The 21,024-nt window shown below is 33.4% G+C and overlaps 17 non-coding genes and 2 pseudogenes across 17 annotated transcripts; 6 read left to right on the forward strand and 13 right to left on the reverse strand.

The window, feature by feature from the left end:
- Positions 1 to 971: 971 nt before the first annotated feature.
- On the forward strand, positions 972 to 1,053 carry Trnas-uga. Its single transcript has one exon. It is a non-coding gene; the product is annotated as a tRNA-Ser (tRNA).
- A 3,962-nt stretch (positions 1,054 to 5,015) lies between these two features.
- Positions 5,016 to 5,094, reverse strand: Trnas-cga. The gene has a single exon. It is a non-coding gene; the product is annotated as a tRNA-Ser (tRNA).
- A 374-nt stretch (positions 5,095 to 5,468) lies between these two features.
- Positions 5,469 to 5,550, reverse strand: Trnas-uga. Its single transcript has one exon. It is a non-coding gene; the product is annotated as a tRNA-Ser (tRNA).
- A 724-nt stretch (positions 5,551 to 6,274) lies between these two features.
- Positions 6,275 to 6,346, forward strand: Trnap-ugg. The gene has a single exon. It is a non-coding gene; the product is annotated as a tRNA-Pro (tRNA).
- A 1,528-nt stretch (positions 6,347 to 7,874) lies between these two features.
- On the reverse strand, positions 7,875 to 8,023 carry LOC117115867 (annotated as a pseudogene).
- A 357-nt stretch (positions 8,024 to 8,380) lies between these two features.
- On the reverse strand, positions 8,381 to 8,560 carry LOC117115866 (annotated as a pseudogene).
- A 279-nt stretch (positions 8,561 to 8,839) lies between these two features.
- On the forward strand, positions 8,840 to 8,911 carry Trnap-ugg. Its single transcript has one exon. It is a non-coding gene; the product is annotated as a tRNA-Pro (tRNA).
- A 1,132-nt stretch (positions 8,912 to 10,043) lies between these two features.
- On the reverse strand, positions 10,044 to 10,208 carry LOC117115856. The gene has a single exon (XR_004446636.1). It is a non-coding gene; the product is annotated as a U1 spliceosomal RNA (small nuclear RNA).
- Positions 10,209 to 10,840: 632 nt separating this feature from the next.
- On the reverse strand, positions 10,841 to 11,005 carry LOC117115850. The gene has a single exon (XR_004446631.1). It is a non-coding gene; the product is annotated as a U1 spliceosomal RNA (small nuclear RNA).
- A 280-nt stretch (positions 11,006 to 11,285) lies between these two features.
- Trnap-ugg lies at positions 11,286 to 11,357 on the forward strand. The gene has a single exon. It is a non-coding gene; the product is annotated as a tRNA-Pro (tRNA).
- Positions 11,358 to 12,490: 1,133 nt separating this feature from the next.
- LOC117115852 lies at positions 12,491 to 12,655 on the reverse strand. The gene has a single exon (XR_004446633.1). It is a non-coding gene; the product is annotated as a U1 spliceosomal RNA (small nuclear RNA).
- A 637-nt stretch (positions 12,656 to 13,292) lies between these two features.
- On the reverse strand, positions 13,293 to 13,457 carry LOC117115865. Its single transcript, XR_004446644.1, has one exon. It is a non-coding gene; the product is annotated as a U1 spliceosomal RNA (small nuclear RNA).
- A 275-nt stretch (positions 13,458 to 13,732) lies between these two features.
- Trnap-ugg lies at positions 13,733 to 13,804 on the forward strand. The gene has a single exon. It is a non-coding gene; the product is annotated as a tRNA-Pro (tRNA).
- A 992-nt stretch (positions 13,805 to 14,796) lies between these two features.
- On the reverse strand, positions 14,797 to 14,961 carry LOC117115855. The gene has a single exon (XR_004446635.1). It is a non-coding gene; the product is annotated as a U1 spliceosomal RNA (small nuclear RNA).
- A 692-nt stretch (positions 14,962 to 15,653) lies between these two features.
- LOC117115849 lies at positions 15,654 to 15,818 on the reverse strand. Its single transcript, XR_004446630.1, has one exon. It is a non-coding gene; the product is annotated as a U1 spliceosomal RNA (small nuclear RNA).
- A 620-nt stretch (positions 15,819 to 16,438) lies between these two features.
- LOC117115858 lies at positions 16,439 to 16,602 on the reverse strand. Its single transcript, XR_004446638.1, has one exon. It is a non-coding gene; the product is annotated as a U1 spliceosomal RNA (small nuclear RNA).
- A 1,535-nt stretch (positions 16,603 to 18,137) lies between these two features.
- Trnas-uga lies at positions 18,138 to 18,219 on the reverse strand. The gene has a single exon. It is a non-coding gene; the product is annotated as a tRNA-Ser (tRNA).
- A 1,498-nt stretch (positions 18,220 to 19,717) lies between these two features.
- Positions 19,718 to 19,789, forward strand: Trnap-ugg. Its single transcript has one exon. It is a non-coding gene; the product is annotated as a tRNA-Pro (tRNA).
- Positions 19,790 to 20,733: 944 nt separating this feature from the next.
- Positions 20,734 to 20,898, reverse strand: LOC117115844. The gene has a single exon (XR_004446625.1). It is a non-coding gene; the product is annotated as a U1 spliceosomal RNA (small nuclear RNA).
- Positions 20,899 to 21,024: the final 126 nt, after the last annotated feature.

Here is a 21,024-nt window from a genome sequence, read left to right on the forward strand (position 1 = left end):
AAATAAGAGTTATTATATTATACTGGTACATGCAATTAATAAAAAAGAAATTAAAAATATATCCTTTGCTGCTATATTTATATGTAAAACTATTAAAATTTGAAAATAATTCCAAATGAAATAAGAGTTATTATATTATACTGGTACATGCAATTAATAAAAAAGAAATTTAAAATATATCCTTTGCTGCTATATTTATATGTACTTTGTAAAATATATATATTTTTTTTTTTTTGGATTTTTCCAATTTTTTATTGAAATTTTGGTTGAATATAAATGTCTGAATGTTCTTTAGTATTGCAAGTAAACACTGTGATTGTATTATTAGAAATTTATTTGTATTTGTTATCTTTTCACACAGTGATTCAACCTACCCTTCTATGTGATTAAACCAACCCCATCGGTGGGGAAGGTTGAATCACCCGACCATTGTTTTTAAAATGCTTCTCCATCCCATGATAATTAACATGGACCAGTGAAACGTAGTTTACTATTCAGTGGAATGCTAGAGAAGATATATTGCTAGTTTTTACTCCAGCAATGCCCATTTTTACAAGCTGTGGCCAAAAATGTAAAAAATTATGCAACCGAACCCACTCTCCCCCACACAGAGATGCATACGCGCACGCTTTTCCAGGGCGCATCGAATAAATGAAGATTCGAGGGGAAAATACATTTTTTTTTTCATGTTTTATTGAACAGTTTAATAACCATTCTAACGGAAGCACTACTCAACAAAGTTGCAATCCAGTATCTGTAATATTTAAATTATTTAATCAATGATACAATTTCTTAATTTCCAACACAAGCTACGTCCGTTTATCCATTCGTTCATGATTCGTTTTTAGGTTCTTTATTTGTTCGTTCGTTTGTATATTCATTTATGCGTTTTTTTTTAAATTTATTTTAATGTAAAAGTGTCAGGAGTTTTTGTGTAATAGCAGATGTGCTTTTATTTGTATGTGTCTGCAGCTGTGATGGCCGAGTGGTTAAGGCGTTGGACTTGAAATCCAATGGGATCTTCCCGCGCAGGTTCGAACCCTGCTCGCAGCGATACTTTTTTAAAAAAATATATCGAGCATATATTTTGAGCATTTATATTTTCCACTGATGACATAGAGAATTGTTTGTGTTTATTTATCTTGTGTGATCCTTTTATTTTATTCCAAATTGTGCTTGTTTAATGCGTAATCATTAAATTGTCTCAAATTACATTGTTTTATATAATAAGCACATATATATATATATATATATATATATATATATATATATATATTTATATAAAATGCTTGCTTGTACAACAGTGCACGCGCCTCCCACACCACGAACTTTCGTACCGTATTATTAAAATAAAACCACTTATAGTACGTCTATATTATTTAACCTACCTTGAATTTGATCTGGCCATGTTTATTTGGTAGTTAAAAATGGGTTATATAAAGAGTTCAGTATCAGCGTCTTTTTAGATCACAAAAATTCGTGTAATATCGTAATATCGAGAGAAAAATAAGTAACATTCGTAAAGAGTCGAGTATCAGTTTTTGTTTTTGTTGTTAATGGCAAACTAGGTTGTTATGCAACACATGGAGAGGTATACGCGTACGCGTTTCCAATGCGCAACTAATCGCTAGGAAACATGGAGGTTTCTGCTGCTAAGTCCCTCCCCTTGGATATTGTTGCTAAGGTCCGAAAAAACGCCAAAATTTAGGTAAATTGTCAATTATTTCTGTGTTTTATTTTTTCAGTTATGTGTATATACAGATATACAATAATTAAATAATTTCATAATATCAACTAGATATTCTATTAATCTCTTTTTAAAGCTTGGTTTCCATACATTCGCTCACGCTAACGCCGTCAGCTTTCGGTGGTGCAGATTGGTCGGTCGAAACGAGGAGCCTACCCGATTTGCGTCCGGAGACTGCTACACAGTACAATAATTGCATTGAAAACAGGTTTTATGGTAATGTATAATACAACTAGTCAGCAATTGGATTAAAAAGGACCTTTAAAGATGATTTTTTTTTTCTACCGGGGGCTTTCTAATATAAAATATTATCAGTATGGATTTTACTGTATGTTTTTCATAATAATATTTTGTTCTGGCCATTTACAACTTTTCATTATCAACCGTATGACGTCACTGTAAGCTAAACCTTTGTTGATTATCGATCATGCATGTAAAGTCCTATGCATAACCATTGCTTGAATAGTGTCTCAGCATCACATCCATAGGACAAAAATGGACAAAAACTCCTTTTTTTTTTTTTTTTAGCGGGGCTTTCTAATATAATATAATAATAATAATGTCGTTCTTATATAGCGCCTAATGCCTTAACAAATATAATATAATATAATATAATATGTAATATTATCAGTATAGATTTTTTGTTCAATTCCCAGACGAGCCCCATTACTTTTTTTTACTTTAGGCCTATACGCATTATAAGTTTCATAGAATTTATTTTCAATATATTACATATTTTTTGTGTATCGTTTTGTAGATTTTCCTCGTTTGGATTATCTTGTATATTTATAATACATTACAGTTTACCCTCTCCAATGCTCCAACGAAGAAGGAGAATATTCGCTGCGGCGCGGGAAAATCCCATTGGATTTCAAGTCCAACGCCTTAACCAGTCGGCCATCACAGCTGTACATACAAATTTATATTATATTGAAGTATCTCTTTTGGTTCATAATGAGGGCGCAGATCAAGTGAACGGAAAACCTAAATCCATCATTTACAGAGGTGGTCATAACAATGTTTTTGGAAGGTCAAACTATTTTTTTTAACAACGAGAGCCTGGCAAGCAAAAACCTGCCTAAGCATCCTCCATGGTATAAGTATAATACATAATCCATATATTGTATTGAAATACACGCCATCGTGTGACATTCAATATTTCGACATTAATTATGCCATGTACATATTTTGTATTGAATTTGATGATTTTTGTATTGAAATACATCGTCATCATGTGGGGTTCAATGTTTCGACATTAATTATGTCATAGACATGTCATCATCAGGAATAAAAAATTATCCATATTTACAAGTTTATATACAGCAAATACCAAAGTGAATGTAACATAAAGCTTGGGTTTCAATAAAGTTCGTTCGTCTAAATAAGGTGCTACTGTACTTTATTTCGTTATCAGGAGAGTTTGTTAAATGCTTGGTTAATTCCTACAGAGGAGTATGCATTTCGGTTACTCAAGGAAGGCTCGTTGGTCTAGTGGCATGATTCTCACTTTGGCTGGGAGAGGCCCCGAGTTCAATTCCCGGAAGAGCCACATAAGTTTTTGTTAAATAGACTTTATAATTAAAATGTACATTATATATATTCTTTTACACAGCGTATACTAGGAATAGCAAAAGAAAATTAAACAGAACAATAGTTTAAATAACAGATTCAATATACATGAGTTACATTATTTAAAATAACAACAAAAAAACTTAACAGTTTTGACGTTAACATTTAAACACCTTCACAAGTTTTCAGATTATATTTGGCGCCCCAGCCTTAAAATCAGTGTCACCATTCTCCATGATAAGCCCCATCCCTCCCCGCCCTAAAGAAAAAAATGACAATGAAAAAACCCCAAGCAAGCATGATTGTAATAAAAAGAAATGGGAATAAGAGTAAATAATGCAAGTACATGTAAATAATAAGATATTATAGTTGTGTTTTCAGTCCATTGTGATTAATGAGCAGACCTCAACAGTTACTTCTTATGATCATCGTCATTAATACACTAATTCTAGCTACCTGCTCTTTTTACCTACCTCTTCTTTTTTTCTTTATGAGATCCGGATAAAACTTCTCCCCCTCCCTCACCCAACCCATATCCACCGTTGGATCCTTCCTTGATAATTGTTCATTTCTTTTATTCAGATCTTTTCGTTTTAATCCTTGGCCTACTTTAGGCCTATGCGCATTATAAGTTGGGCCTATTCTCAATACATTCTATGAAGTACCGTATATTACATATTGTTGTGTATCTGTTTGTAGATTTTCCTCGTTTGGATTTGCTTTGACCCAATTGTATAATTATAATACATTACAGATTACCCTCTCCAATGTTAAAATATGAAAAAGGAAAATATTATAAGTGTATATAACATAAAGCTTGTGTTTCAATAAAGTTTGTTCGTCTAAATAATGTGCTACAGTACTTATTTCGTTATCAGGAGAGTTTGTTAATGCTTGGTTAATTCCTGCAGAGAAGTATGCATTTCAGTTACTCAAGAAAGGCTCCTTGGTCTAGTGGCATGATTCTGGCTTTGTCATGATTCTCGCAATGGTATTATAATATTTTAATATTCTACATTAGCTGGCGATAGTAGTTACATTAGCTGTGATGCAATTTTCGTTACTACATAGCTGTTGAGCGTTCACATAAGCTGGGGTTGATTTTCTTTTTACACATAAGCTGTTGGTGTTTCTACATTAGCGGGGAGTTTGTGCGTACGTCATTCGTACGCTGGGAGAAGTGATTGGCAACGATGATGTTAGAGATACCGGTAGCGAATACTGCCAGATGTTCAAACCAGACGAAATGCAAACTGATAAAGCTATCGACTGCAGCTTGAGCACGTAAACCTGATTTGCAGGCCTCTTGATAAATTAACTTTAATACAAGCTGGATATTATCATACCAGGGAACAGTGAAATTGTAATTTCACTGTTCCCTGATCATACTTAATAAAATAATAACAATATCAATAAAAAAGCAATAATTTTAATAAAAAGCAAGATTTCTAGAACACTATAGAGTTATAGCCATTAACAGTGTATTATGCTGTTTTATCTGAGATTAATCGTTGGACCTTTCGGTCATTGACAGTTTATTCACATTATTTTATTATAAGGCCCATCATCATTAACCAAAAAAAAAATAAAGAATTAGCCAATACGCAGAATAATACCTATTTTCAATATATTTTATGAACTTAATACATCTTTGTGTATCATTTGATCGAATTGCATACAATTCATTTAAAATTGATAATGCTGCGAGCGTTCGAACCTGCGTGGGAAGATCCCATTGGATTTCGAGTCCAACGCCTTAACCACTCGGCCATCACAGCTGCACTTACTATCCAAGTTCATACATGAAAGCTTCTCCCTTATTTCTGTGGGCAGATCACATGAACAGAAAATAGGCAGAACAACTCAAATCATGCACATTTTACATAACTTTATACGCACAGAGGGGACATAAAAATGGTTCTGTGGGCCAAACTGAATTTCAAGCTTTTGAATTCTTCCACTTATGTCAGTTGTGTCATGATTTTACATTATTCTAAATTTTGATGGAACATAAGTGTTGATCATTTACATTTGGACCCCCATTGGAGACAGGTTGCCACTTGTTGGAGACTTTTGTGGGTTATCCGGGCGATCTACTTGAACTTTTTCGTAAAATTGCTCAAAATTAGAAATATTTTTTTATAAAAATGTTCGCTGCGAGCAGGGTTCGAACCTGCGCGGGAAGATCCCATTGGATTTCAAGTCCAACGCCTTAACCACTCGGCCATCACAGCTGCATGACAACTACAGGAAAAGCTCATTTGCTATTTTTTGTTCGCTGCATCTGTGTCCGGATAAAGTAAACAGAAAAACTCTATACGCTACAGCAGGGATGCGCATAAAATTAACAAAAGAGCCAAAGCAAGCAGTTGTATTGTGATCAAAAATAGATTGGAATAGGAGTAAATAATGCAAGGTCTTTGTTTTAAATCCGGCCGGGGACACACCTTAGCAATATAATAAGCTACCTATGCTATTAACAATTAGACAGACACAAAAAATAAGTTGTAATGGTCAATTGTAAACAGTAGGTCAAGGTATCTTTATTTTATCACAAGATTAAACCTATTTTATATATGAAAACAGTAAATTAGATTTGTATTGATATTGTAATCACATCATGAGAACGCATAGGCCTACTTTAATATATAGGCCTAATGACGTTGCGTTTCAAAAACACAATTAGAAACAAAAAAAAAAAACATTATTGAAACGAAATAGGCCTAATATTAAAAAAAAACAAAACACAGAAATTAATTAAATAATTGATATGATTAGTCACCCAAGTTTTTTGAATCTTAAATGTTATCATTTGATGAGTGGCGCGTTGTGACTTCGTCACAAGGGTACTCTAAAGTGAAAAGCGTCACATTTTTCCATGACAAGCTGTTCAATTCCTGTGGGCGTTCGTTAAATGCGTACATTATTAGTGGAGTATGAATTTCACTTACCATTTAAGGCTCGTTGGTCTAGTGGCATGATTCTCGCTTTGGGTGCGAGAGGCCCCGGGTTCAATTCCCGGACGAGCCCCACCTTTATTTTTTTGGAATAGATTTTATAATTAATGTAAACTTTATATAGGCCTATTTTCTTATTAAACAGCGTGTAATAGGGATAACCAAAGCACATTGTACAGAAGAATAGTTTGAATACCAGATGCAATATACATGATTTATGTTAATCAAAATCACAACAATCAACTTAGTTTTGAGGTTAATATTCAAACACCTTCACATGTTTTCAGATTTATTTTTTTTATAATAATGTCGACTTATATAGCGAATATTGTACCTCTATGCGCTTACATTATTACCCCCGGATCACTGGATCAAGCACATATGGAACACACACTCAAGCCCTGTGGGGGAATTCCATAAAATTCCATATAATGTTGCAGCTGTATTCAGTGCAGACTGTGTTAGAACCTACCATTTACCCACTTGTACTCCTTGCTGGAGAGAGAAAACCGTAGATAAAGTGCCTTGCCCAAGCACACAAGCGACATCCATCTGACCATGTAAATCAGTGGCGTATATGTCTTAAAATGGGAGGCTGATGGGACGGGGGTGAAGGTGAAGTGGGAGGGGGACTCAAAATGATCAGTTGAGTGGCGCTAATTCGCAAAATAAGGTGACTTTAGGTGATTTTTTAACTACTTGGCCGTGATATTTGAAACCAGCACCAGTTTAATCTTAGGTAAGCATGTGGTTAACATAAGCAAGAATTAAGTCCAATGAAACTGTGTATCATCTTGAAACCTTCCGACGAAAATTGACCCTACTTGTAAGTATGCTTTGCCATCGACAATATTCTTTAGTATAATCTTAGAAATAATGTGCCCTACAGGTGTCATTTCAACACTTCTTTTTTTCAGGCTTTTAAGATTTTAATTACGATCAACTTAAAATAAATAATATTGTTTTTGTAGGTAAAATTTTTAAAGTTAGATTTTTTAGTTAGCGAATATCCTTTCAAGTATAAATATAACACCAATGATTCTGTATTATAAATGTTTTCTGACTATAATAAATATGCAAATTAGTCTACTAACTACAGAAGTATGCTTGACCATCAACAATATTCTGTAGTATAATATTAAAAATACTGTGGCCTACAGGTGTCATTTCAACACTTCTTTTCTTCTGGATTTTTAAATTTTCATTACAATCATCTTATAATAAATATTACAATTTTTGTATTTAAATCTTTTAAAGCTAGTTTTTATAAGCGTATATCTTTTCAAGTATAAATATAACACCAATGATTCTATATTACAAATGTTTTCTGATTATATTGAATATGCAAATTAGTTTACTAATTCCTGATCTATGTGTTTCAACAAAGGCGCCATTGTTTGCCATCAGGTAGTAGCCTACAATACGCCATTTCGGCGTGATAGCGAAATATACAAATCAGACATATATCCTATATAGGCCTATTTTCTAGTTCATAATGGCGATAGTTTGTACCCTTATTTCCAAAAACTACACCACATTCAAGAAAACACCAATACTCTTTCTAAAGTGTTTACATATTAATTCTATCTTTAAATGTTTGTTAGGGGTTAGCGCGAACGCAGTCCCCCGCTACCATAAATTATACACCCGAGTTCCCCACATTTGGGGGAATCGCAAGGGTCAGCTGCACTTACTAAAAAAAGCACAGAAATTAATTAAATAATTGATATGATTCTAGTCACCAAAGTGAATGTTATTTCATGAGTGCACCTTGTGCTTATGAGTGTAGTATGAAGTTCACTTATCCGAGTAAGGCTTGTTGGTCTAGTGGCATGATTCTCGCTTTGGGTCTACAATACGCCTAAAAGCTCTATTGATATATGTAAAATTATAATAAATTTTGAAAATCTCCCCATGGCAAAGAAACTCTCACATAAAGTTTATCATAGAATATATTTGTAGAAAATATAATATTAAAAACATTATATATATGCCATTTCGGCGTGATAGCGAAATATACAAATCAGGCATATATCCTATTATAGGTTAATTTTCTAGTTCATAATGGCGATAGTTTGTACCCATATTTCCAAAAACTACACCACATTCAAGAAAACACCAATACTCTTTCTAAAGTGTTTACATATTAATTCTATCTTTAAATGTTTGTTAGGGGTTAGCATTTGGAGGAATCGCAAGGGTCAACCTCAGCCAAGTGCAATGCCGAGGCCTCACCTTGAGAGGACATTCCTTCTTGATCAAAGTCACTCCTGTGCCAGGTAAGTATGCTTTGCCATCGACAATATTCTATAGTATAATATTAAAAATACTGTGGCCTACAGGTGTCATTTCAATACTTCTTTTCTTCTGGCTTTTAATACTTTCATTACGATCATCTTATAATAAATATTACATATTTTGTATTTAAATCTTTTAAAGTTAGTTTTTATAAGTGTATATCTTTTCAAGTATAAATATAACACCAATGATTCTGTATTATAAATGTTTTCTAATTATAATAAATATGCAAATTAGTCTATTAACTTTTAATCAATGTGTAAGGTAAGGCTCGTTGGTCTAGTGGCATGATTCTCGCTTTGGGTGCGAGAGGCCCCGGGTTCAATTCCCGGACGAGCCCAAACTTTTTATTTTTTGAATAGATTTTGTAATTAATGTACATTTTATATCTCTTATTAAACAGCGTATAATAGGGATAACCAAAGTACGTTGCACAGAAGAATAGTTTGAATAACAGATACAATATACATGATTTATGTTAATCAAAATCTCAACAATCAACTTAGTGTTGAGGTTAATATTCAAACACCTTCACATGTTTTCAGATTTATTTTTAATAATAATAATTGTCGACTTATATAGCGCATATTGTATATACCTCTACAAAAGTGAAGTGGGAAGGGTACTCGATGATCAGTTGAGTGGTGCTAATTCGCAAAATAAGGTGATTTTAGGTGATTTTTAACTACTTGACTGTGATATTTGAAACCAGTATCATCTTAGGTAAGCATGTGGTTAACATAAGTAAGAATTTAGTCCAATGAAACTGTTTATCATCTTGAAACCTTCCGACAGAAATTGACCCTACGGGTAATAAAGTATGCTTTGCCATCGACAATATTCTTTAGTATAATATTAGAAATAATGTGGCCTACAGGTGTCATTTCAACACTTCTTTTCTTCAGGCTTTTAAGATTTTCATTACGATTAACTTAAAATACATAATATTGTTTTTGTAGGTAAAACTTTTAAAGTTAGATTTTTTAGTTAGCGAATATCCTTTCAAGTATAAATATAACACCAATGATTCTGTATTATAAATGTTTTCTCATTATAATAATATGCAAATTAGTCTACTAACTTTTAATCAATGTGTTTCAACAATGAGGTCATTGTTTGCCATCAGTTACAGTAGTACAGTAAGCCTAAAAGCTATGTTGATACGTAAAACTATAATAAACTTGAAAATCTCCCCACCTTAAAGAAACTCTTACATATTTTAGTAAGCAATTACATTTTTAACGATTTTAAGTTGATTATAGAATATATTTTATACAAATACGAAGAAAGAACAACATTCGATATAAAATATAGGCAAATCCTCATTAATAGCGAAATATACAAACCAAACATATCCAATATTTTCAAGTTTATAACGGTGTAAGTTTTCTGTACCCGCAAAACCTCATTCAAGCAAACAAAAATACTATTTGTAAAGTGTTTACATATCAATTCTATCTTTCAATTCATGTTAGGGGTTAGCGCGAACGCAGTCCCCCGCTACCATAAATTATATACCCGAGTTCCCCACATTTGGGGGAATCGCAATGGTCAACCTCAGCAAAGTGCAATGCCGAGGCCTCACCTTGGGAGGACATTCCTTCTTGATCAAAGTCACTCCTGTGCCAGGTAAGTATGCTTGGCTATCGACAATATTCTGTAGTATAATATTAAAAATACTGTGGCCTACAGGTGTCATTTCAACACTTCTTATCTTCTGGCTTTTAAAATTTTCATTACAATCATCTTATTATAATAAATAATACAATTTTTGTATTTAAATCTTTTAAAGTTAGTTTTTATAAGCGTATATCTTTTCAAGTATAAATATAACACCAATGATTCTGTATTACAAATGTTTTCTGATTATATTGAATATGCAAATTAGTTTACTAATTCCTGATCAACGTGTTTCAACAAAGGGGCCATTGTTTGCCATCAGGTAGTAGCCTACAATACGCCTAAAAGCTCTATTGATATATGTAAAATTATAATAAATTTTGAAAATCTCCCCATGGCAAAGAAACTCTCACATAAAGTTTATCATAGAATATATTTGTAGAAAATATAATATTAAAAACATTATATATATGCCACTTCGGCGTGATAGCGAAATATGCAAATCAGGCATATATCCTATATAGGCCTATTTTCTAGTTCATAATGGCGATAGTTTGTACCCTTATTTCCAAAAACTACACCACATTCAAGAAAACACCAATACTCTTTCTAAAGTGTTTACATATTAATTCTATCTTTAAATGTTTGTTAGGGGTTAGCGCGAACGCAGTCCCCCGCTACCATAAATTATACACCCGAGTTCCACACATTTGGGGGAATCGCAAGGGTCAACCTCAGCCAAGTGCAATGCCGAGGCCTCACCTTGGGAGGACATTCCTTCTTGATCAAAGTCACTCCTGTGCCAGGTAAGTATGCTTTGCCATCGACAATATTCTATAGTATAATATTAAAAATACTGTGGCCTACAGGTGTCATTTCAATACTTCTTTTCTTCTGGCTTTTAATACTTTCATTACGATCATCTTATAATAAATATTACAATTTTTGTATTTAAATCTTTTAAAGTTAGTTTTTTATAAGTGTATATCTTTTCAAGTATAAATATAACACCAATGATTCTGTATTATAAATGTTTTCTGATTATAATAAATATGCAAAGTAGTCTACTAGCTTTTAATCAATGTGTAAGGTAAGGCTCGTTGGTCTAGTGGCATGATTCTCGCTGTGGGTGCGAGAGGACCTGGGTTCAATTCCCGGACGAGCCCTAACTTTTTTTTTTGAATAGATTTTTTAATTAATGTACATTTTATATCTCTTATTAAACAGCGTATAATAGGGATAACCAAAGTACATTGCACAGAAGAATAGTTTCAATAACAGATACAATATACATGATTTATGTTAATCAAAATCTCAACAATCAACTTAGTGTTGAGGTTAATATTCAAACACCTTCACATGTTTTCAGATTTATTTTTAATAATAATAACTGTCGACTTATAAAGCGCATATTGTAGATACCTCTACAAAAGTGAAGTGGAAGGGGGGCTCGATGATCAGTTGAGTGGTGCTAATTCGCAAAATAAGGTGATTTTAGGTGATTTTTAACTACTTGACCGTGATATTTGAAACCAGTATCAGTTTAATCTTAGGTAAGCATGTTGTTAACATAAGCAAAAATTTAGTCCAATGAAACTGTGTATAATCTTGAAACCTTCCGACGAAAATTGACCCTACTTGTAAGTATGCTTTGGCATCGACAATATTCTTTAGTATAATATTAGAAATAATGTGCCCTACAGGTGTCATTTCAACACTTCTTTTCTTCAGGCTTTTAATACTTTCATTACGATCATCTTATAATAAATATTACAATTTTTGTATTTAAATCTTTTAAAGTTAGATTTTTTAGTTAGCGAATATCCTTTCAAGTATAAATATAACACCAATGATTCTGTATTATAAATGTTTTCTGATTATAATAAATATGCAAATTAGTCTACTAAATTTTAATCAACGTGTTTCAACAATGAGGTCATTGTTTGCCATCAGGTACAGTAGTACAGTAAGCCTAAAAGCTATATTAATACGTAAAACTATAATAAACTTGAAAATCTCCCCACCTTAAAGAAACTTTTACATATTTTAGTAAGCAATTACTTTTTTAACGATTTTAAGTTGATTATAGAATATATTTTATATAAATACGAATAAAGAACAACATTCGATATAAAATATAGGCAAATTCTCATTAATAGCGAAATATACAAACCAAACATATCCAATATTTTCAAGTTTATAACGGTGTAAGTTTCCTGTACCCGCATAACCTCATTCAAGCAAACAAAAGTACTATTTGTAAAGTGTTTACATATCATTTCTATCTTTAAATTCGTGTTAGAGGTTAGCGCGAACGTAGTCCCCCGCTACCATAAATTATACACCCGAGTTCCCCACATTTGGGGGAATCGCAAGGGTCAACCTCAGCCAAGTGCAATGCCGAGGCCTCACCTTGGGAGGACATTCCTTCTTGATCAAAGTCACTCCTGTGCCAGGTAAGTATGCTTGACCATCAACAATATTCTGTAGTATAATATTAAAAATACTGTGGCCTACAGGTGTCATTTCAACACTTCTTTTCTTCTGGCTTTTAAAATTTTCATTACAATCATCTTATTATAATAAATAATACAATTTTTGTATTTAAATCTTTTAAAGTTAGTTTTTATAAGCGTATGTCTTTTCAAGTATAAATATAACACCAATGATTCTGTATTACAAATGTTTTCTGATTATATTGAATATGCAAATTAGTATACTAATTCCTGATCAATGTGTTTCAACAAAGGGGCCATTGTTTGCCATCAGGTAGTAGCGTACAATACGCCTAAAAGCTCTCTTGATATATGTAAAATTATAATAAATTTTGAAAATCTCCCCATGGCAAAGAAACTCTCACATAAAGTTTATCATAGAATATATTTGTAGAAAATATAATATTAAAAACATTATATATATGCCATTTCGGCGTGATAGCGAAACATACAAATCAGGCATATATCCTATATAGGCCTATTTTCTAGTTCATAATGGCGATAGTTTGTACCCTTATTTCCAAAAACTACACTACATTCAAGCAAACAGAAATACTATTTGTAAAGTGTGTACATACGGTATTAATTCTATCTTTCAATTCTTGTTAGGGGTTAGCGCGAACGCAGTCCCCCGCTACCATAAATTATACACCCGAGTTCCCCACATTTGGGGGAATCGCAAGGGTCAACCTCAGCCAAGTGCAATGCCGAGGCCTCACCTTGGGAGGACATTCCTTCTTGATCAAAGTCACTCCTGTGCCAGGTAAGTATGCTTTGCCATCGACAATATTCTATAGTATAATATTAAATATACTGTGGCCTACAGGTGTCATTTAAACACTTCTTTTCTTCTGGCTTTTAATACTTTCATTACGATCATCTTATATTAAATATTACAATTTTTGTATTTAAATCTTTTAAAGTTTTTATAAGTGTATATCTTTTCAAGTATAAATATAACACCAATGATTCTGTATTATAAATGTTTTCTGATTATAATAAATATGCAAATTAGTCTACTAACTTTTAATTAATGTGAAAGGTAAGGCTCGTTGGTCTAGTGGCATGATTCTCGCTTTGGGTGCGAGAGGATCCGGGTTCAATTCCCGGACGAGCCCTTTTTTTCTTTTTTTTTGAATAGATTTTGTAATTAATGTACATTTTATATCTCTTATTAAACAGCGTATAATAGGGATAACCAAAGTACATTGCACAGAAGAATAGTTTCAATAACAGATACAATATACATGATTTATGTTAATCAAAATCTCAACAATCAACTTAGTGTTGAGGTTAATATTCAAACACCTTCACATGTTTTCAGAATTATTTTTAATAATAATAACTGTCGACTTATATAGCGCATATTGTAGATACCTCTACAAAAGTGAAGTGGGAAGGGTACTCGATGATCAGTTGAGTGGTGCTAATTCGCAATATAAGGTGACTTTAGGTGATTTTTAACTACTTGACCGTGATATTTGAAACCAGTATCAGTATAATCTTAGGTAAGCATGTGGTTAACATAAGCAAGAATTTAGTCCAATGAAACTGTTTATCATCTTGAAACCTTCCGACGGAAATTGACCCTACCGGTAATAAAGTATGCTAATTTGCATATTTATTTAATATCATTTCAAGTATAAATATAACACCAATGATTTTGTATTAGAAATGTTTTCTTACTATAATAAATATGCAAATTAGTCTACTAACTTTTATTCAACGTGTTTCAACAATGAGGTCATTGTTTGCCATCAGGTAGTAGCCTACAATACGCCTAAAAGCTATATTGATATACGTAAAACTATAATAAACTTGAAAATCTCCCCACCCCAAAGAAACTCTTACATATTTTAGTAAGCAATTACATCTTTTAACGATTTTAAGTTGATTATAGAATATATTTCATACAAATACGAATAAAGAACAACATTCGATATAAAATATAGGCAAATTCTCATTAATAGCGAAATATACAAACCAAACATATCAAATATTTTCTAGTTTATATCGGTGTAAGTTTTCTGTACCCGCATAACCTCATTCAAGCAAACAGAAATACTATTTGTAAAGTGTTTACATAATAATCCTATCTTTCAATTCTTGTTAGGGGTTAGCGCGAACGCAGTCTCCCGCTACCATAAATTATACACCCGAGTTCCCCACATTTGGGGGAATCGCAAGGGTCAATCTCAGCCAAGTGCAATGCCGAGGCCTCACCTTGGGAGGACATTCCTTCTTGATCAAAGTCACTCCTGTGCCAGGTAAGTATGTTAGGCCATCAACAATATTCTATAGTATAATATTAGAAATAATGTGGCCTACAGGTGTCATTTCAACACTTCTTTTCTTCAGGCTTTTATGATTTTCATTACGATTAACTTAAAATAAATAATATTGTTTTTGTAGGTAAAACTTTTAAAGTTAGATTTCATAGTTAGCGAATATCCTTTCAAGTATAAATATAACACCAATGATTCTGTATTAGAAATGTTTTCTTACTATAATAATATGCAAATTAGTCTATTAACTTTTAATCAATGTGTTTCAACAATGAGGTCATTGTTTGCCATCAGGTGGTAGCCTATACAATACGCCTAAAAGCTATATTGATATACGTAAAACTATAATAAACTTGAAAATCTCCCCACCCCGAAGAAACTCTTACATTTAGCAGCATTTAGTAAGCAATTAATTTAACGACTATAAGTTGATTATAGAATATATTTTATACAAATACGTTGATTATAGAATATATTTTATACAAATACGAAAAAAAAAACAACATTCGATATAAAATATAGGCCAATTCTCATTAATAACGAAATATACAAATCAAACATATCCAATATTTTCAAGTTTATAACGGTGTAAGTTTTTCCTGTACCCGCATAACCCCATTCAAGCAAACAGAAATACTATTTGTAAAGTGTTTACATATCGAATCTGTCTTTAAATTCGTGTTAGGGGTTAGCGCGAACGCAGTCCCCCGCTACCATAAATTATACACCCGAGTTCCCCACATTTGGGGGAATCGCAAAAGTCAACCTCAGCCAAGTGCAATGCCGAGACCTCACCTTGGGAGGACATTCCTTCTTGATCAAAGTCACTCCTGTGCCAGGTAAGTATGCTTGGCTATCAACAATATTCTGTAGTATAATATGAGAAATACTATGGCCTACAGGTGTCATTTCAACACTTATTTTCTTCTGGCTTTTAAAATTTTCATTACAATCATCGTATTATAATAAATAATACAATTTTTGTATTTAAATCTTTTAAAGTTTGTTTTTATAAGCGTATATCTTTTCAAGTATAAATATAACACCAATGATTCTGTATTACAAATGTTTTCTGATTACATTAAATATGCAAATTAGTCTACTAACTTTTAATGAATGTGTTTCAACAATGAGGTCATTGTTTGCCATCAGGTAGTACAGTACGCCTAAAAGCTATATTGATACGTCTATAATAAACTTGAAAATCTCCCCCACCCCAAAGAAACTCCCACATAAAGTTGATCATAGAATATATTTGTAGAAAACATAATTATAAAAACATTATATATATGCCATTTCGGCGTGATAGCGAAATATACAAATCAAGCATATATCCTATATGGCCTATTTTATAGTTCATAATGGTGATAGTTTGTACCCTTATTTCCAAAAACTGCACCACATTCAAGTAAACACCAATACTCTTTCTAGAGTGTTTACATATTAATTCTATCTTTCAATTCGTGTTACGGGTTAGCACGAACGCAGCCCCCGCTACCATAAATTATACACCCGAGTTCCCCACATTTGGGGGAATCGCAATGGTCAACCTCAGCCAAGTGCAATGCCGAGGCCTCACCTTGGGAGGACATTCCTTCTCGATCAAAGTCACTCCTGTGCCAGGTAAGTATACGTCACCATGGCGTCCCCACCAGTGGCGGCTCTAGGATATATTTTCTGGGGGCGGGGTGGCTAAGTTGTCCGACAGAGGGGACTTGAGCTCGTAGGCTCGAGCTTGGGGAAGGAGAGAGGGGGATTCCCTCCAAAATGAGATTTTTTTTAAAGAATAGCAACCTCTGGATGGTCGGAAATGGGACTCTCAGACTGTGACAGACATGTGTTGGCTTGGTGTGGGTCTATTTTTATATGTTTTATGGTATGACTGCCCAACGAACTCTGTCCTTCAGGGGGGCTTGACACCAGTCCTGTGGGGGACTTGAGACCCCTCTCCCCCGCAGGCGTCGCCACTGTTCCCCACCGATCGATCTGACGTGACGTGGTGATGTGGGTGTTTTATAGACTATTGAGAATAGTAATATCACCGAAAAAATAGATAAAATGACAGTTGAATTGACCAAAAAAGACAACTGAAGACAATAGTTCGTCATTAGAAGTTATTTAGTACAACTTTATTCGGAAAATTAATCTCAAATCGAGTTGCCGTACCCGGCGTTGTCAGTGACGTCGTATGATTTGTTTGCGATGTTTACCAATTATCCCCTAAGTAAAATATAGTTGAGCCATGTAGTACCTTGCAAATTTACCCAGAAACCCGGTAGTTTTTTGACTGTTTTATTGGGAGCGTCCCTTCGCTGCCAAATATTGTTTTTTGGCAGTTGCGTGATAATACATGAGAAAAACTAAAAAAAAAATGCATTAAAAAAAAAAAAAAAAAAAACATTTAATACATTCTATACCCACTGGTAATCTCATTAAGTATAACCGGTGCATGTCAGCATCTGTGGTTGATAGTCATAGGCCTACATGAGAAAACACACTTATAGATACACTCAGCTATGTATAAACCCCTTCATGATTTCGCACATTATTAATGAAATTTAAGATGCTATTAACTCGAATTTACCTCGGTTTGATGGTTTTATTTTAACTGCATAATATAAACATTAGAAAGTACAACTCAAATTAAATTAATAGACCATTATGATTATATATTTATTTTGGTATATCATCAGTTCAGTTCAAAAAAATTTTCTTTAAGAAGTAAAACTTAATTCCAATGTGGCACTACATAAAACAAATTATAAACATTATTTTGTTCTTATTTTAGTTACCCACTTTTAAATCGAAAGGGGGAACTTATAATGTATCTTAATTTGTTTTTCTTATTTCAATACATAACCAGGTATGTGTTGACATTTAGAAAATGTAGTGGGAACCCCCTCCCTCTCCCAACCCATATCCACCATTGGATCCTTCCTTGATAATTGTTCATTTCTTTTATTCAGATCTTTTCGTTTTCATCCTACTTAGGCCTATGCGCATTATAAGTTGGGCCTATTTTCAATATATTCTAAGAAGTACAGTATATTACATATTGTTGTGTATCTTTTTGTAGATTTTCCTTCTTTGGATTTGCTTTGACCCAACCGTATAATTATAATACATTACCCTCCCCAAAGCTAAAATATGAAAAAGGAAAAATATTCGCTGCGAGCAGGGTTCGAACCTGCGCGGGAAGATCCCATTGGATTTCAAGTCCAACGCCTTAACCACTCGGCCATCACAGCTGTATATACAAACTTTTATATTGAAGCATCTGTTTTCGTTAATAATGTGGGCGAAGATCAAGTGAACGGAAAACCTAAACTCCATCATTTACAGAGGTGGGCATAAAAACGTTTTGGAAGGCCAAACTAATCTTTTTTTGAACAACGAGAGCCGGGCAAGCAAACCTGTCTAATCATGGAGGAAAAAAACAGAAATCTATTTCTTTCCTCTATGGTCTAAGTATAATACATACTCCTGCATACAGCTGCCTACCACCTATTGAGAAGAAGCTCACTTCTTATTTTTTGTTGGCTGCATCTTTGGCTGGATGAAGTAAACAGAAAAACAGCAGAAAACTCCATACGTTACAGCAGGGGTGAGCATAAAATTGTTCTGAGGGTCAGACTGAATTTTTGTTGTAACATCGAGAGCCGCAAGGAAACTTAATTTTGAGATTTTAAATTCCTTCACCATCATGATGTCAGTGAGAATTATTTTACATACTTTTATTTCCATTCTAGCTAGTTTTGATCATCAAATTGTATTTGTTTTAATAATTATCAACTACAAACTTTAATTTCGTTCATTCCGTTAATACATTACAGCGGTGGACATAAAAATATTTCGGGGGTGGGGGAAACTAATCTATTTTCTTTAACGAAAGACGGGCAAGCAGACTTGTCTAAGAAAGTATAATCAGGGAACAGTGAAATTACATTCCCTAGTATAATACATAGGCCTACTCCAAGTATACTAAATACGCCATAATCAATATTTCGACATTTAATTATGTCATGTAATCATCAGGAATGAAAAATTAAAATTACCTACAGTGTAGGATTTTGCTCATTTAAGAAAGGCCTTGTTATTGAGTCCTCAAAAAAGAGTGACAATAAACAAAAGAGCCAAAGCAAGCAGTTGTATTGTGATCAAAAATAGATTGGAATAGGAGTAAATAATGCAAGGTCTTATTGTGTTTTAAATCCGGCCGGGGACAGACCTCAACAATATTATGGCTCTACCTATGCTATTAAATATTGGACAGACACACAAAATAAGTTGTAATGGTCAATTGCAAACAGTAGGTCAATGTATCTAGGTATCTTTATTTTATCACAAGATTAAACCTATTTTTTATATATGAAAACAGTAAATTAGATTTGTATTGATATTGTAATCTCATCATGAGAACGCATAGGCCTACTTTAATATATAGACCTAATGATGTTGCGTTTCAAAAACACAATTAGAAAAAAAAACATTATTAAACCAAAATAGGCCTAATATTAAAAAGAAAAAAAAACAGAAATTAATTAAATAATTGATATGATTAGTCACCCAAGTTTCTTGAATCTTAAATAAATGTTATCATTTGATTAGTGGCGCGTTGTGAATTCGTCACAAGGGTACTCTAAAGTGAAAAGCGTCACATGTTTCCAGGACAAGCTATTCAATTCCTGTGGGCGTTCGTTACATGTGTGCTTTATTAGTGGAGTATGAATTTGGCTTACCAACTAAGGCTCGTTGGTCTAGTGGCATGATTCTCGCTTTGGGTGCGAGAGGCCCCGGGTTCAATTCCCGGACGAGCCCCTCTTATTTTTACATCGAGCATTTACCAAAAATTTTGAATTGATTTTATCAGGGAACAGTTAAACTAATTGAAATGTAATCTGCAATGTGGGTTGAAAACAGATCATAAAGACAAAGGTGCTCGATGCAGGAGCAGAGGAATATATTTTCAAAAAAAAAAGATAATAAGAAAGATTGGCCTAAAACTTGGATACCAATTCAACATTTTATTGCACTACAGGCTGTCTCATGAGGTACTTCCTCAATCGTCAGGTGCTAGGCTCTCTGAATCTGAATTTAGCTCATCCAAGTAATAAGATTTGTTGAAGTGGAATTATTCTCGCTTTGTGAAATGTATTATTCTTTCATTACACAGCGTACCGTATAAGCCAAAGCCCATTGGAATATTTTGTGTCTTTATATGAAGGACATTTCAAAATTTGTGACAAAATGAAGCTGCATTGTTTTTTATGTATTTTTTTCCTTTTCATGTTTTCGAGGAGCTCCACTAAAATTACATGTTTTATTTAATAATTGTTTTATATTATGTATACTACACTCTTCTTTTTTTTTCTTGAATCTTAAATGTTATCATTTGATGAGTGGCGCGTTGTGACTTCGTCACAAGGGCTAAAGTGAAAAGCGTCACATGTTTCCAGGACAAGCTGTTCAATTCCTGTGGGCGTTCGTTAAATGTGTGCTTTATTAGTGGAGTATGAATTTAGCTTACCAACTAAGGCTCGTTGGTCTAGTGGCATGATTCTCGCTTTGGGTGCGAGAGGCCCCGGGTTCAATTATAAAATATAGGCAAATTCTCATTAATAGCGAAATATACAAACAAAACATATCAAATATTTTAAAGTTTATAACGGTGTAAGTTTTCTGTACCCGCATAACCTCATTGAAGCAAACAGAAATACTATTTGTAAAGTGTTTACATATTAATTCTATCTTTCAATTCTTGTTAGGGGTTAGCGCGAACGCAGTCCCCCGCTACCATAAATTATACACCCGAGTTCCCCACATTTGGGGGAATCGCAAGGGTCAACGTCAGCCAAGTGCAATGCCGAGGCCTCACCTTGGGAGGACATTCCTTCTTGATCAAAGTCACTCCTGTGCCAGGTAAGTATGTTAGGCCATCAACAATATTCTATAGTATAATATTAGAAATACTGTGGCCTACAGGTGTCATTTCAACACTTCTTTTCTTCTGGCTTTTAAAATTTTCATTACGATCATCTTATATAATAAATAAT

This window comes from Anneissia japonica, unplaced genomic scaffold (assembly GCF_011630105.1).
Source record: "Anneissia japonica isolate Jap-2015-1 unplaced genomic scaffold, ASM1163010v1 scaffold1483_len710385_cov172, whole genome shotgun sequence".
Lineage (NCBI taxonomy): Eukaryota > Metazoa > Echinodermata > Crinoidea > Comatulida > Comatulidae > Anneissia > Anneissia japonica.